Raw genomic sequence first — 13,021 nt, forward strand, 5'->3', positions numbered from 1 at the left:
AAGAGAATTGGTGTCAGTGGTCTGAATTACCTCATTTTGTAAGAACCGATTTTGTGCATCTCTTCTCAAATCAGTGCTCAGTGGGGTCATGTGAATAGCTTGAAATTGGCCTTAGTAGGAGTATTAACACCTTGCAAATCAACAAATGCTACAAATACTTACCTGTCCCCGTCCCCTAGCCAGCTGTGAAATATTTACCAGCATATCATTGGATAAAGATGAATGAGTCTGAGGGTTCTGTAAGTCAAGTGACTTCTCCAAAGTCTCTTAGCAAACAGGAGAGTAACTGAATCAGCTCTACCTTAGGGCAGGGGTCAGAAAACTTCTGCCTGAGATCTTATATCCTGTGTTTATGTGGCCCTCAAACTAAGGATGGTTTCACCTTTTAAAAGGTTTAGAAAAGAAAAAGAGTATATGACAGAGGACATATACCCCAGGAAAGCTTGTCAAAGGAAAACAAATTAAAATATTTATTATTTGACCCATTACAAAATTAAGTTTGTTAATCTAGAGCCTCAGCTCTATCATATGCCCTATGGTGAAGACTGCTACTTGTCCATCAAATTTCATCTTCCATATCTTCTATAGTAATTGAGCTGTAGCCCGACACACTATTGCCTAGCTAAGTTGTATTACCCAGCATCCCTTGTGTTGAGGTGTAGATAAATGATGATACACTCTCCAAAGGATGAGCATGGTAGTGAGCTGTGCAATTTGAGTCATTTGTACAAATGAAGATTGCTCTGGGATCACTATTCTTTTTTCCTTTCTGCTGACTGGAAAATTTGAAGGTTGGAGTAATGACGTTAAAAGCTATTTACTGAGGGTTACAGAACTCCCTACTAATCTGGGATCCTAGGATCAATTTGTGAAGCAGAGTCCATTTACCAACCCAGGAAATTTTTATATACATACTTTTAAAATTTTTTTTAATTTTTTTATTTTTAGAGAGAAAGGATAGAGCTCATGCACATGAGCAGGGGTGGGGAATGGCAGAGGGAGAGAGAGAATCTTAAGCAAGCCCCATGCCCCTGACACAGAGCTCAATTTCACAACTCTGAGATTATGACTTGAGCCAAAATCAAAAGTCAGATGCTTAACATACTGAACCAACCAGGCACTCCCCGACCCAAGTTTTTTTATGTGAAAAAGAAATAAATTTCTATCTTTTGTTAACCATTGAATTTTTTTGATCTCATTGTTACAGTGATTTAGCTTTTATCCTATGATACTTCCTTCTTCCCCGCCCAAGGCTCTTGGCTGTGGTACACCCTACAGACTCTTCCCTGTGTCCCCAAATCTCTCTTCAATTACTATTTAAGCTCAATCACTTTGGCTTATGGACTAGCAAATCGTGAAGCTAAACATTTGAAAAAAAAAGTGTTGTGATTTCATTATGACATAAAATAAGGGCCTCTGTAGTATGTGTGTGCTGGAACTTAAATAAAAAACTCAATATTTGCCCTGAGAGGAAAATATGGACAATAATTTCAGCTAGCCTTGCAAAGGTGCTCTCTTCATTTCTATGCCAGTGAGCAGAAAGGTCATGTTCATGCATTTTTGTTCTTTACTGCCATAGTGGGCTTTCTCTGAGAAAACAGGTAACTAAACTAGTGCCTATGAGTTATCTTAAAAGAGAAAGCAATTTCAGTGTTTCTTTTCTCTACATCCTCGCCAGGTTTTGTCATCTCTTGTCTTTTTGGTAATAGCCATTCTAATAAGTGTGAGGTGATGTCTCATTGTGGTTTTGATCTACATTTTCCTGATGATGAGTGATGTTGAGCACTTTTTCATGGACTTCTTGGTCATCCATATGTCTTTGCTGGAAAAATTTCTCTTCAGCTCCTTTGACCTTTTTTAAACTGGGTCGTTTGGTTTTTCTGCTATTGAGTTGTGTGAGTTTCTTATAGATTTTGGATGTTGCCCCCTTATTGAATATGTGGCTTACAAATATTTTCTTTCATTACATAAGTTGCCTTGTATGCTATTGGTGAAAATATTAACTGGTACAGCCATTGTAGGAAACTATGTGGATATTCCCCAAGAATGGTAAAGAACTCTATGATCCAGCAAACCCACTTCTGGGTATATATCCAAAGGAAATGAGACCATTATCTCAAAGAGATATCTGGATTCCCAATGTTCATTGCAGCCTTATTCATAATAGCCAAGGTATGGAAACAACCTGTGTCTGCCAATAGAAAAATGGGTCAAGAAAATGTAACACATACACACACACAACACAGGGTTATTCAGCCTTTAAAAAGAAAAGAAATCCAGTCATTTGCAACAACATGGATGAACTTGGAGGGCATTATGCCAAGTGAAATAAGCCAAACAGAGAAAGCAAATACTTATAGGTGGAATTTTAAAAAAATAAATAAATAAAAAAGCAAAAAAAAAAAAAAGCTGAAAGCAGTGAAACAGAGAACAAAAAAAAAATGATTGCCTGGGGCAGGGGAAATAGGAAGACCTTGGTAAAATGATACAAACTTTCAGTTGTAAGATAAGGTCTGAGGATCTAATGTGTAACATCGTCACTACAGTTGGTAATACTATATAGTGTGAGTGTAATTGCTAAGAGATTGGAACTTAAATGTACTCACCATCTTCCAAAAATGCGAAGCAATGGTTGTGTTAATTAACTCAGTGGGGGGGGGGATTGTTTCACAATGCATACTTACATCAAATCATCAAGGTTTCACACTTTAAGTATCTTACAATTTTATTTGTCAGTTCTACTTCAATAAAAGCTGAGGAGGGGGGAGAGAAACCAATTCAGTAGGCACTTCTATTTGCTCATCTAATGATGAATATAGAAAGACTTTTTGGTCTCAAATGAAATCTTCAAATGTCTTAAAATAGCTCACCATTCCAATCCTGCTCTCTGAGACCAATCTGTAAATTACATTACACCAACCTGTAATGGATAAAATGTATTTAAAGTAAAGTCAGGCTTGTTTGGATAAATGGAAGATGACTTTTTGAAATGAGAAATGCAATTTTGACTTAATTTGTTGAGGCACTAAATCAATAGATTGTGCAAGTCGAAAGAGCACTTAGACCAAACTTATGAATTCAGATCTTCTAATATTTCCAAGCCCTGTTCTGTATCTTCTCTCTGGTTCTTGAAAATTGCCTTTGCTTTGCTCCTTAGTATCTAGTTGGGCAGAGCTTGTCTCTCCTTTGTGTTGTGTTTAGGCATTTAATAGCACAGAGGACAGAATCAATCACTGTCTCTGCCTCTCTGTCTCTGTCTCTGTCTTTCTGTCTGTCTGTCTCTCTCTCTCTCTTACACACACACACACTTTTTCAAGGAAGTTGGGTTGATCATAAGGCATTGGAAAACCTTTTACATCTTATCAAAATATACTCCTCCTGCATGATGGTGTTGAAAAAAGTCATAGAGATGATGTGATTGTCTGTCGACCCTAATGCTGGACCAGAGGAACTGGTGGTTCATCACCTCCTTCTCTGTCCTTGGAATGTACATTCTACCAACCATTCCACACCAGGAGCCGTTTTAAGGATGTAGCCTTGAGAGATTTTTGTGATGTTGAGACACTCTGGACTGTATGTATATAGGATTGAACCCAGCTTAGATACATATTATTAAGATATTATTATATAGAGATATAAACTTTTAAGATTCTGGTGGGTGGATGTGATGATCTACTCATGTTGTGGCCACCCAAGATAAGCCCCATCTGTAAGTTCCTTTGTATATTGAATGTGTCACCTACCACTCCAGAGTATCCTCTTTTTCTATCTCTCTTTACCCTCCACAGTACATGCCAATGTCTAAGGTTGTGAACCAACAAGTGGTTACTTAGAGGTACAATTCCTGTGGTCTGCTGGAAAATTACCTTATTTAAACCTGGACCATGGCTATTATCAGTAGATTAGATAAGGGTACAAGACCAGCTCCATGGATTGGTCCTCCCAGTTAACTGCCATCAGATAAAGCTTCTCCAAAGAGCTGATCATGCTTGCTTTGAACCAAGATCACTAAGAAAAGCAGGAATAAAAATACTTATTTTCATTCAAAAATATTTATCCAAGAGGTGCCTGGGTGGCTCAGTTGGTTAAGTGTCTGCCTTCGGCTCAGGTTGTGATCCTGGGGTCCTGGGATCAAGCTCCATGTTGGACTCCCTGCTCAGCAGGGAGTCTACTTCTCCCTCGGCCTTTCCTCTCTGCTCATGCTTTCACTCTCTCTCTCTCTCCCTCTCTCACACACAAACACACACACACAAAAATAAATAAATAAAATCTTCAAAAAAACAAATAAATAAATAAAATTTATCCAGGGCTTAATCAATGATACAGATTGAGATAGTACTGGGAAAACAGCAGTGAAAAAAACAGACATGGTTTCTACCCTCATAAGAACTTACTGTGGAAAATAACATTAAGCAAATAACAACATGTGAGTTGAATGTTATGAAAAGGAAAGCAAAGGAGCAGGGGGATACATAGCAGAGTTTCCTCCTTTCTCCAGGTAACCTTGCTAAAAATGAAAATATTCCTGGGAGAGCTGACTACTACCTGGTCATAAATAATTCAGTCTTTGAATCACTAGAATCAGCTGCATTTTCTCATGAGAGTAGGGATCACAGAATGAACACAATGTCTTGGGCTCAAGGACAACTGGAAATGAGGAAAATATTATATATGCTAACTTTTTTTTTGGTAACTGGGGATTGTGGTGACCAGCTCAAATGCCAACAGTGAAGGGACAGATAAAATAGGAGTTAAGGCAGCTGGCCAAATGGAAGATGATATAGTGTGGAGGGTTCTAGTATGTATGGTCAATATTTCCAGGTCTTTCAGCTATAAGAAAAGTCAGAAGTCTGGACTGCAATGTAAAATTTCCCAATTTTAAAATGTCGGCAGCTAATTTATTGCATGTTTAACCATTTTTAAAATTATGTATGAAGCAAAATGTTTCTCTACCCAAGATGTGGCCATGACTTTGCAATTTCTCTTCTATATGATCAATAAAAAGATTTGTGAAATGAAAAAGTTAAGAAAGGGAAATGAAAGGACAGTTTTGAAGAGAGGGGAAGGGAAGAAAAATGATGAGTTATCAATGGTTTAAGATGCTTCCAAGGTCACAGAGGAAAATATTAACTGAACAGGGCTTTTTTGGTATATTTTTTTGTTCTTTGTTTTTGTTTTGGTTTTGGTTTGGTTTGGTTTTGAGCCAAGATCACCCAGGACATGGAGTTTTGCTAAAGAGATACTAAATGAAATATTTCTTTTCAGAGTATTTACTATTCTTATTTATGTGTTTATAATTTCATTGCTTCTTAGTATAGTATGATTCTGTGTGTAGACCTGTTAGGAACACAAGACCACGATACGCATTATGGGTGTTACAGACTAAACTGTAAGAAAATAAATATCTGTAGTAAGCCATCCAGTCTGTGTTATTTTGTTATGGTGGCCCTAGCAGATTAATACAATGGCAATATACGGTTTATGGTGGTGATCAGATCTGACATCCACCCGGAATCACTAATAAGAATGTCAGAGAATGTGGGGATGTTTGAGAAATGGAGCACATTTGGCTGCCAAGTTTGTTCCACAAAAGATTTCATTGAGAGTTCTATGGAAACTGCCATCTCTGCAAAAGCTATTCCCTCAGTGGAAGGAGCTTCCTCGGTGAGACCACAGCCAACCCCTAGGGATGCACTGGAAACTGCCAGAGAGGTAAGGCAATTCATCAGAAAGAAGAACTGGCAATGCAACAGAAGAACAAGACAAGGTAGGGCCCTCTAAGCTTCTTTGTCTACCATATCTCACTCCCACAAACTTCCTAGTATATTAGCCTCTGTTTCACTTCTGCCTTCCCAATGGCCAACTCAAATGCAGAATTATATAGGGAGGAGGATTCTTGAAAACATAGCTCCCAGTGCTAATTGGGAAGAACAGTGCCTTGTGGATGACACACTTCAATGCGCAGAACATATCATTAACAAGACATTGTTTACTTTTAACTTATAAACAGTAACAGTCTATATGCACTTGTCTGAAATCAACCATGATTATGAGTGCTGCCAGACTTGCTTTCTTTTTTATTCCTGTAGAATATGCCATAATTTATCCATTCTCCTGCTGATGTACATTTGGGCTTACTTCTTGTCTCTGGCTTCTGCAAAGAATGGTTAAACAAAGGATGCAGTCCATGTCTTCTGACACTCATGTGCAAGAAGTTTTCTATGGCATATGCATGAAAGTGGAGTTCCTAGGTATGCACATTTTTTAATTTTCCAGATAATGCCAAATTATTTTCCGAAGTGGTTTTTGAATTCCAACAGTAGTAGATAAGTGATCCCATTACTTCATATCTCCGAAGACACTTGAAATAGGCAGGCTTTTCGTTTTTGTGCTCTGGAAGGTATAAAACTGTATTTCGTGTGCCTTTAGTTTTAAATTCATTGATCACTAATGAAAATTAGCATACACTGCTATAATTTTTGAGCTTTGTTTTATGTGAAATTCTATTCATGGAGTTAGTCCATTTTTTTGTGTTGGGTCATTTGTGGTTTTCTATATTGAGTCATATGGGTTATTTATTATGTCTATCAGGACTTTGGCAGTTAAATGTGTTGTAAATATCTTCATTTAATTTTTGACTTGTCTTTATAATATATTTTTTCAAGATTTTATTTATTTATTTGACAGACAGAGATCTCAAGCAGGCAGAGAGGCAGGCAGAAAGAGAGGAGGAAGCAGGCTCACGGCTGAGCAGAGAGCCCGATGCGGAGCTCGATCCCAGGACCCTGGGATCATGACCTGAGCCGAAGGCAGAGGCTTTAACCCAGTCAAGGCGCCCCTTGACTTGTCTTTAAATATGTAGTGCTTTCGATGAAGAGAATATCTTAATTTTAACATAATCAAACACATCTCTCTTTTCCTTTATGGAATTTGAATTTTGTAGATGTTTAAAATTAATTAATTAATTACTTTTAAAATTATCATTAGGGAATACACTTTATTTAAATCCATTCTTACATGAGATCATAAAAATATTTTCCATACATTCTTCTAAGAAAGTTTTGATTTTCACATTTAAGTATTTAACCTCCTGTGAATTGATTGTTGTGTGTGGCATGTGGTTTTTGTATCTCAATTGATGGATAAATATTTCTCTCAACACTATTTCATCACTTATTGAATGGTCATTCCCTTTCTACTAACTCTCAATGACACTTCTGTCACATATCAATCTATCATCCAATTATCATCTATCTTCTTCCTCCCTTCCTCCTTCCTTCCTTCCCTCTCACTCTGCCTCCCTCCCTCCCTCATCCCTTCCTTTTTTCCTCCCTCCCTTCCCTTCTTTTTTCCTTCCTTCCTTCCCATTGTGATCCACTAATCAACTTATGTAGCCTGATCCAGCACCATATTGTCTCAGTTTCTGTATCTTCCATAAAATTTCAAGATAAAGCAGAAATATTTTCATTTTCCTTCTTCAGTAGCATCTTTACTCCAATATCATGTTCTCAAATTCAAAGAAAAACCCTGTCATTATTTTGATTGGAGTGTTTTGAATCTATGGATGAATATTGGAAGTGACATTTTGTATTGGTTTTCCTATACAAGAACAGAATTAATTTTAGCGTTTATTTATGTCATCTTTGGTTATTTTCAATAAAGTTTTATAACTGTGACCATAATGCTCTTAGATATCTTTTAATATTTCAACTATAGGTGTCATATATTATTATTTTTTAAACATTTTTATTGACGTATAATTCGAATATTATACAATCCAATCATATGAAGTGTATAGTTTGAGGCACCTGGCTGGCTCAGTCAGTAGGCATGCATTTCTTGATCTTGGGCTTGTAAGTTCCAGCCCCACATTGGGTGTAGAGATTATTTAAAAATAAAATCTTTTAAGAAGTGTACAATTCAGTGTTTTTTACTATAAGCACAGAGTTGCATCACCATTGTCACCATCAATTTTAGAACACTTTAATTTATCCAGCAAAGAAATCCCAGATCTGTTAGTCACACTTTCTAACCCCCTCCATCTCTCTCCCAGGCCTGAGCAAGGACGAATATACTTTCTGTCTCCTTGGGTTTGCCTCCTGTAGACATTTCATGCAAATGTAAATTTACATGTGGGCTTTTGAGTCTGGCTCTTTTCACTAGCAAAAATATCTCTATGAGTCTATGCCTTCAGTTGCTTTGGACAGCTTCCTAGAGGGGGACTTACTACATCATGAGGTAATTCTATGTTTCTTTTTTTTTGAAGGGCCACCATGCTGTTTTCCATAATGACTGCACTAATTTACATTTCAACAAACAATTGCAAGTTTTCTTATTTCTCCACATCCTTGTCAACATGTTATTATTATTTTTTTAATAACAGCCATCTGTGATATCTAGTTTAATGTGTTAATTTGTCTAGGCTACAGTACCTGGATACCAAACATTATTCTTTATGTTTCTTTGGAGGTGTTTTTTAGATGATATTAAAATTTAAAATGGTAGATGTTGAATAAATTAGATTACACATTATGATACTGCTGGGCCTCATCTAATCACTGGAAGATCTTAATAAAAACAGACTGATCTCCTTCCAAGAAGAGTGAATTCTGCAGCAGAATGTCTTTGGATTCCAACCACAACATCAACTCTTCCCTGGATCCCCATTCTACTGGCCCACCTTGAAGTCTGTGAACTTGCCAGTCTCTAAAATCTTGTGAGCCAGTTCCTTAAAATCAATCACCCAATCACTCCTATACATCCTATAGGTCCTGTTTCCTTAGAGAACTCTGACAGATACATCATACTAACTGGTAGGCAGTGGGTTTCATTTGCATTTCCCTAATGATTTGTGATATTATATCCACTTTATTGGGGTACAATTTACATGAAATAAAATATAGACATTTTATGTGTCTAGTTTCAGATGAGTTTTGACAAATGTATATATTTGTATAACCGCTATGACACTCAATATGGAAAACACTTCCATCACTCCAACAGTTTTGTCTTAAATCTTTTCGGTCAATTCCCCCAACAATCCTAGCCCTAGACAAGTACTGATATGCTTTCTGTCACTATAGATTCAATTGGCTTCTTCTAAAATTTCATATAAAGTGAATCATACCTTATATATGCTTTATGTATAGCTACTTTTGTATAGCATAATATTTCTGAAATACAACCATTTAATTAAATGTATCAATAATTTCTTTCTTTTTATCACTTAGTACTATTCCTTTGGACAAATACACTTCAATTTGTTTACACACTCACAATTTGGTAAAAAATATTTGGATTTTTTCCCCAATTTTTGACAATTATAAATAAAGCTGCTTTGAAATTATATCACAGTATAGTTATGGCAAACATACCAGGAGCAAAATAGCAGATGAGGAATTCCAACTCCTCATTTCCCCATGAAAATATCAAAGCACCAACAGAAAATGGCTACACATATATTTTGTGAGAAGACAGGGATTCTTTAAACTTATGGATATACCTAGGATTGAAATTGTGGGATTATATGGAAAACGTATGTTTTACTTGATAAGAAATAGCTAAAATGCGGAGCGCCTGGGTGGCTCAGTGGGTTGGGCCTCTGCCTTCGGCTCAGGTCATGATCCCAGCATCATGGGATCGAGCCCCATATCGGGCTCCCTGCATGGCGGGAAGCCTGCTTCTCCCTCTCTCACTCCCCCTGTTTGTATTCCCTCTCTCACTGTGTCTCTCTCTGTCAAATAAATAAATTTAAAAAAAAAAAAAAAAAAAAAAAAAAAGAAATAGCTAAAATGATATCCAAACTGGTAGTAGTATTTTATTTATTTTATTTTTTATTATTTTTTAGGCAGAATGTGTTTTATGGGCAAACAACAAGCAAGTTAATGAACCATAGAACTTTCTTTACTTCAAACTAACATTCAAGAAAGATGAATCCAAAATGCATCCTCCTATACTGACCAACAGAACTAAGTACAAATGAAGTCAATGGTGTACCCTGTTAGCATGCTGTGCTGTATGTCAAGAAAACGAGCCCTCCCCTGCCCCAAGCCCTGGTCCCCTGGCAAACACAGATAAAGGATCATGCACTGCGCCATGATGAAACTGTTAGGTAAGAACTTTGGTTCATGCCATCCACTGCCATAGAGGTGGTACTGAACACCCACAGCCCCCACACCCAAACTTAGTCAATGGTGGTCAGCCGGTGATGTGGGCTATGCTCCTTCCACAACATCAGATGAATCCTGTGGTCAAGCATGCTGGTGGCAAAGCCCAAGCCCGTGTCATGGTGCCCATACAGTCCATTGACCCAGGATGCTTTGTCCACTAGGAAGCTCGAGCCTCTCCTTGACTTCCTGTACTCTGGCAGAAGCCAGTGGCTAATCAGGTTCCCTGTCTGCAAGTCTATGATATACAGGGAACGGTTTTCAAACAATGGGACAAATATATCTCCAAAGCCACGCAAGGCCATGTTTGCTATCTCAGGAGTCCGCTGACCCTGAGAATATCACAACCGACTAAGTCCTGCACTGCCAAACTACAATGTATGTGCCATCATACTAAAGTCTTGGCGGTAGGCAGATACTTCTAGCCTCAGTGACAAACAACATCTTTAAGCACTTGGAGTTGATTTCTCTCCCAGCTGGCCAAATCTTGATCTCATAGTTGTCCACACTTCAGAGTATGTAATCTCCAGGGCTGTGCAAAAGAGATCTGACTTGACACTCTTGCAGAATCACCTTGGTGACCCATTCCATGTATCGGTGTGTGTGTTCAGGTTCATCCCAGCAGATTAAGTCCAGTGAAATCTTGAGAGCCACTCACCAAGATACCCAGTTCATCTTTGTAGTCAACGCTAAACACTGCCCCCTGGTGACCCCAGAAGTGCTGGGTCCTGGCTTCCAGAGCTCCATTCCCATCAGGCTGCAGTGTTCTCAAAGGAGCCCGTCCCAAGCTTCTGTTCATCACACTTCACTGCTGCCCAACTGCGGGTCTGGATTCCATAAATGCACTGGCCTGTGCTCACTTCTCACAGCTTTGCAGACAAGTCATCTGACCCTGTGCAGAGAAAGCCATCTTTGTGGTCAAGTGCATAACCTCTGGCAGTGTGTCCCATTAATGATGAGGGCTCAAAGGCTTCAAGGTTCCAGTTGCTTCATTCTCAAATAGGCTTTCAAACAAACCTTCTTCCAGGGCAAGGTGTCCTGAACAGAATCATTATGTGCCAACCCAAATTTTTACATGCAGACTGAGGACCGAGCCATTTTAACAAATAAAACTGAGCTCCAGGAGAAGAAGTTTGAGGAAGTATCCCAAGTAATTGGAGAGATAGATGTCTGGGCTGGACTGCCCCACTCAGACTAATCCGGTGATCCAGAATTTTATTTTTTTTAAAGATTTTTTAAAATTTATTTAACATAAAGAGAGATCACAAGTAGGCAGAGAGGCAGGCTGGGGTGGGGGGGGGGAGCAGGCTCCCTGCTGAGCAGAGAGCCCAATGTGGAGTTCAATCCCAGGACCCTGGGACCATGACCTGAGCCAAAGGCAGAGGCTTAACCCACTGAGACACCCAGGCGCCCCCAGAGTTTCATTTTTTTTGGCCAGTTCCTCCGAGAAAGAAACGTAACAGAAATGTTACCAAGCCACGCCTTGAAGTCCCTTCTCTCCATAAAGTTATGGAAAAATTGACCTGAGCAAGCCTCCCAGGGGCCGGGAACCTCAAGCCAGGCTAACACCAAATAGGTCCGTTGGGCAGCCTCCCACCTGCAGGGAGAGAAAGACAAAGGCCCTGACCCCTATAGAGCATTTTTAACTTCCACCAGCAACATGTACACGGAAGAGTTCCAGTTGTTGCAAATACTTGCCAAATACGTAGTTTGGGGCCTCTAAAATGTTAATCATTCTGTGGCTGTGTATTCATTTTTCATTGTGGTTTTAATTTGCATGTTCTCTAGGAGTAGCTGATGTTGATTGTGTCCTTACTACTATATGTTTATATTAACTATTTTTATATTTTTTAAAAATATCTTTATATATTTATTATATTTTACTATCTATGTAATTTTTTAATTGTTCAACTATTTTGCCCATTGTATCTGTGAGTTGTCTTTTCTTTTTTAGTGAGTTGTCTTATTAATAAAGAATTGTAAGTGTTCTTTCTATATTTTGGTTAAAATGTTCTACTTAAGATATATGTATTTTCTTATTCAGTGGCTTGCCTTTTCACTTTTTTAAAAAAATTTTTTAATTTATTTATTATAGAGAGAGAGCACAAGCAGGTAGAGCACCAGGCAGAGGGAGAGGGAGAAGTAGTCTCTCCACTGAGCAGAGAGCCAGACATGGGGCTCAATCCCAGGACCCTGGGATCATGACTGAGCAGAAGGCAGACGCTTAACTGACTGAGCCGCCCAGGTGCCCCTGCCTTCATCACTTTCTTAATGGCACCCTTTTAAAGATATAAAAGTATAATTTTGAAGAAGTCAAATTTGTTAACTTTTTTCTTTTATAGTTTGTGCTTTTTGTGACTGATTTTTTGCTCACGCCAAGAAAATCTGTTTATTTGACTAAGGCTAGATAAAAATTTATCCCAAAATTGTTTGCTCACACAATCTGTGGGACAGGAATGAACACCTGGCTTAATAGAGATTTCTTGTCTTTACTTCATGATGCTGGGCCCCCAGTTGGCAGACCAAAAACCTGAGTGTTATAATCTGAAGACACTAATGTATAAAACTATGCCGATTTGTCCATTGAGACCTTAGTTTGGATTTTCCATTGGTAAGCCTACATACGGCGTCTCCATGTGAGCTGGAGTTCCTCAGAACAAGGCGTCTGGGTTTCAACGGCAACTATCTCAAGATAAAAGGAGAACAGATCTAAACTATATCCTTTTTACGACCTACCCAGAAGTTATATAACATTATTTCTACTACACTGTGTTGGTCAGAGAAGTTACAATTCTCTACCCAGAATCAACAGAGAGAGGACAGAAACCTCAGCTCTCAGAGGGAGGAGATGTTAC

The 13,021-nt window shown here is 38.4% G+C and overlaps 1 pseudogene; it reads right to left on the reverse strand.

Moving 5' to 3' along the window:
• Positions 1-10,183: 10,183 nt before the first annotated feature.
• Positions 10,184-11,681, reverse strand: LOC123934730 (annotated as a pseudogene).
• Positions 11,682-13,021: the final 1,340 nt, after the last annotated feature.

The sequence above is a fragment of the Meles meles genome, chromosome X, assembly GCF_922984935.1.
Source record: "Meles meles chromosome X, mMelMel3.1 paternal haplotype, whole genome shotgun sequence".
Lineage (NCBI taxonomy): Eukaryota > Metazoa > Chordata > Mammalia > Carnivora > Mustelidae > Meles > Meles meles.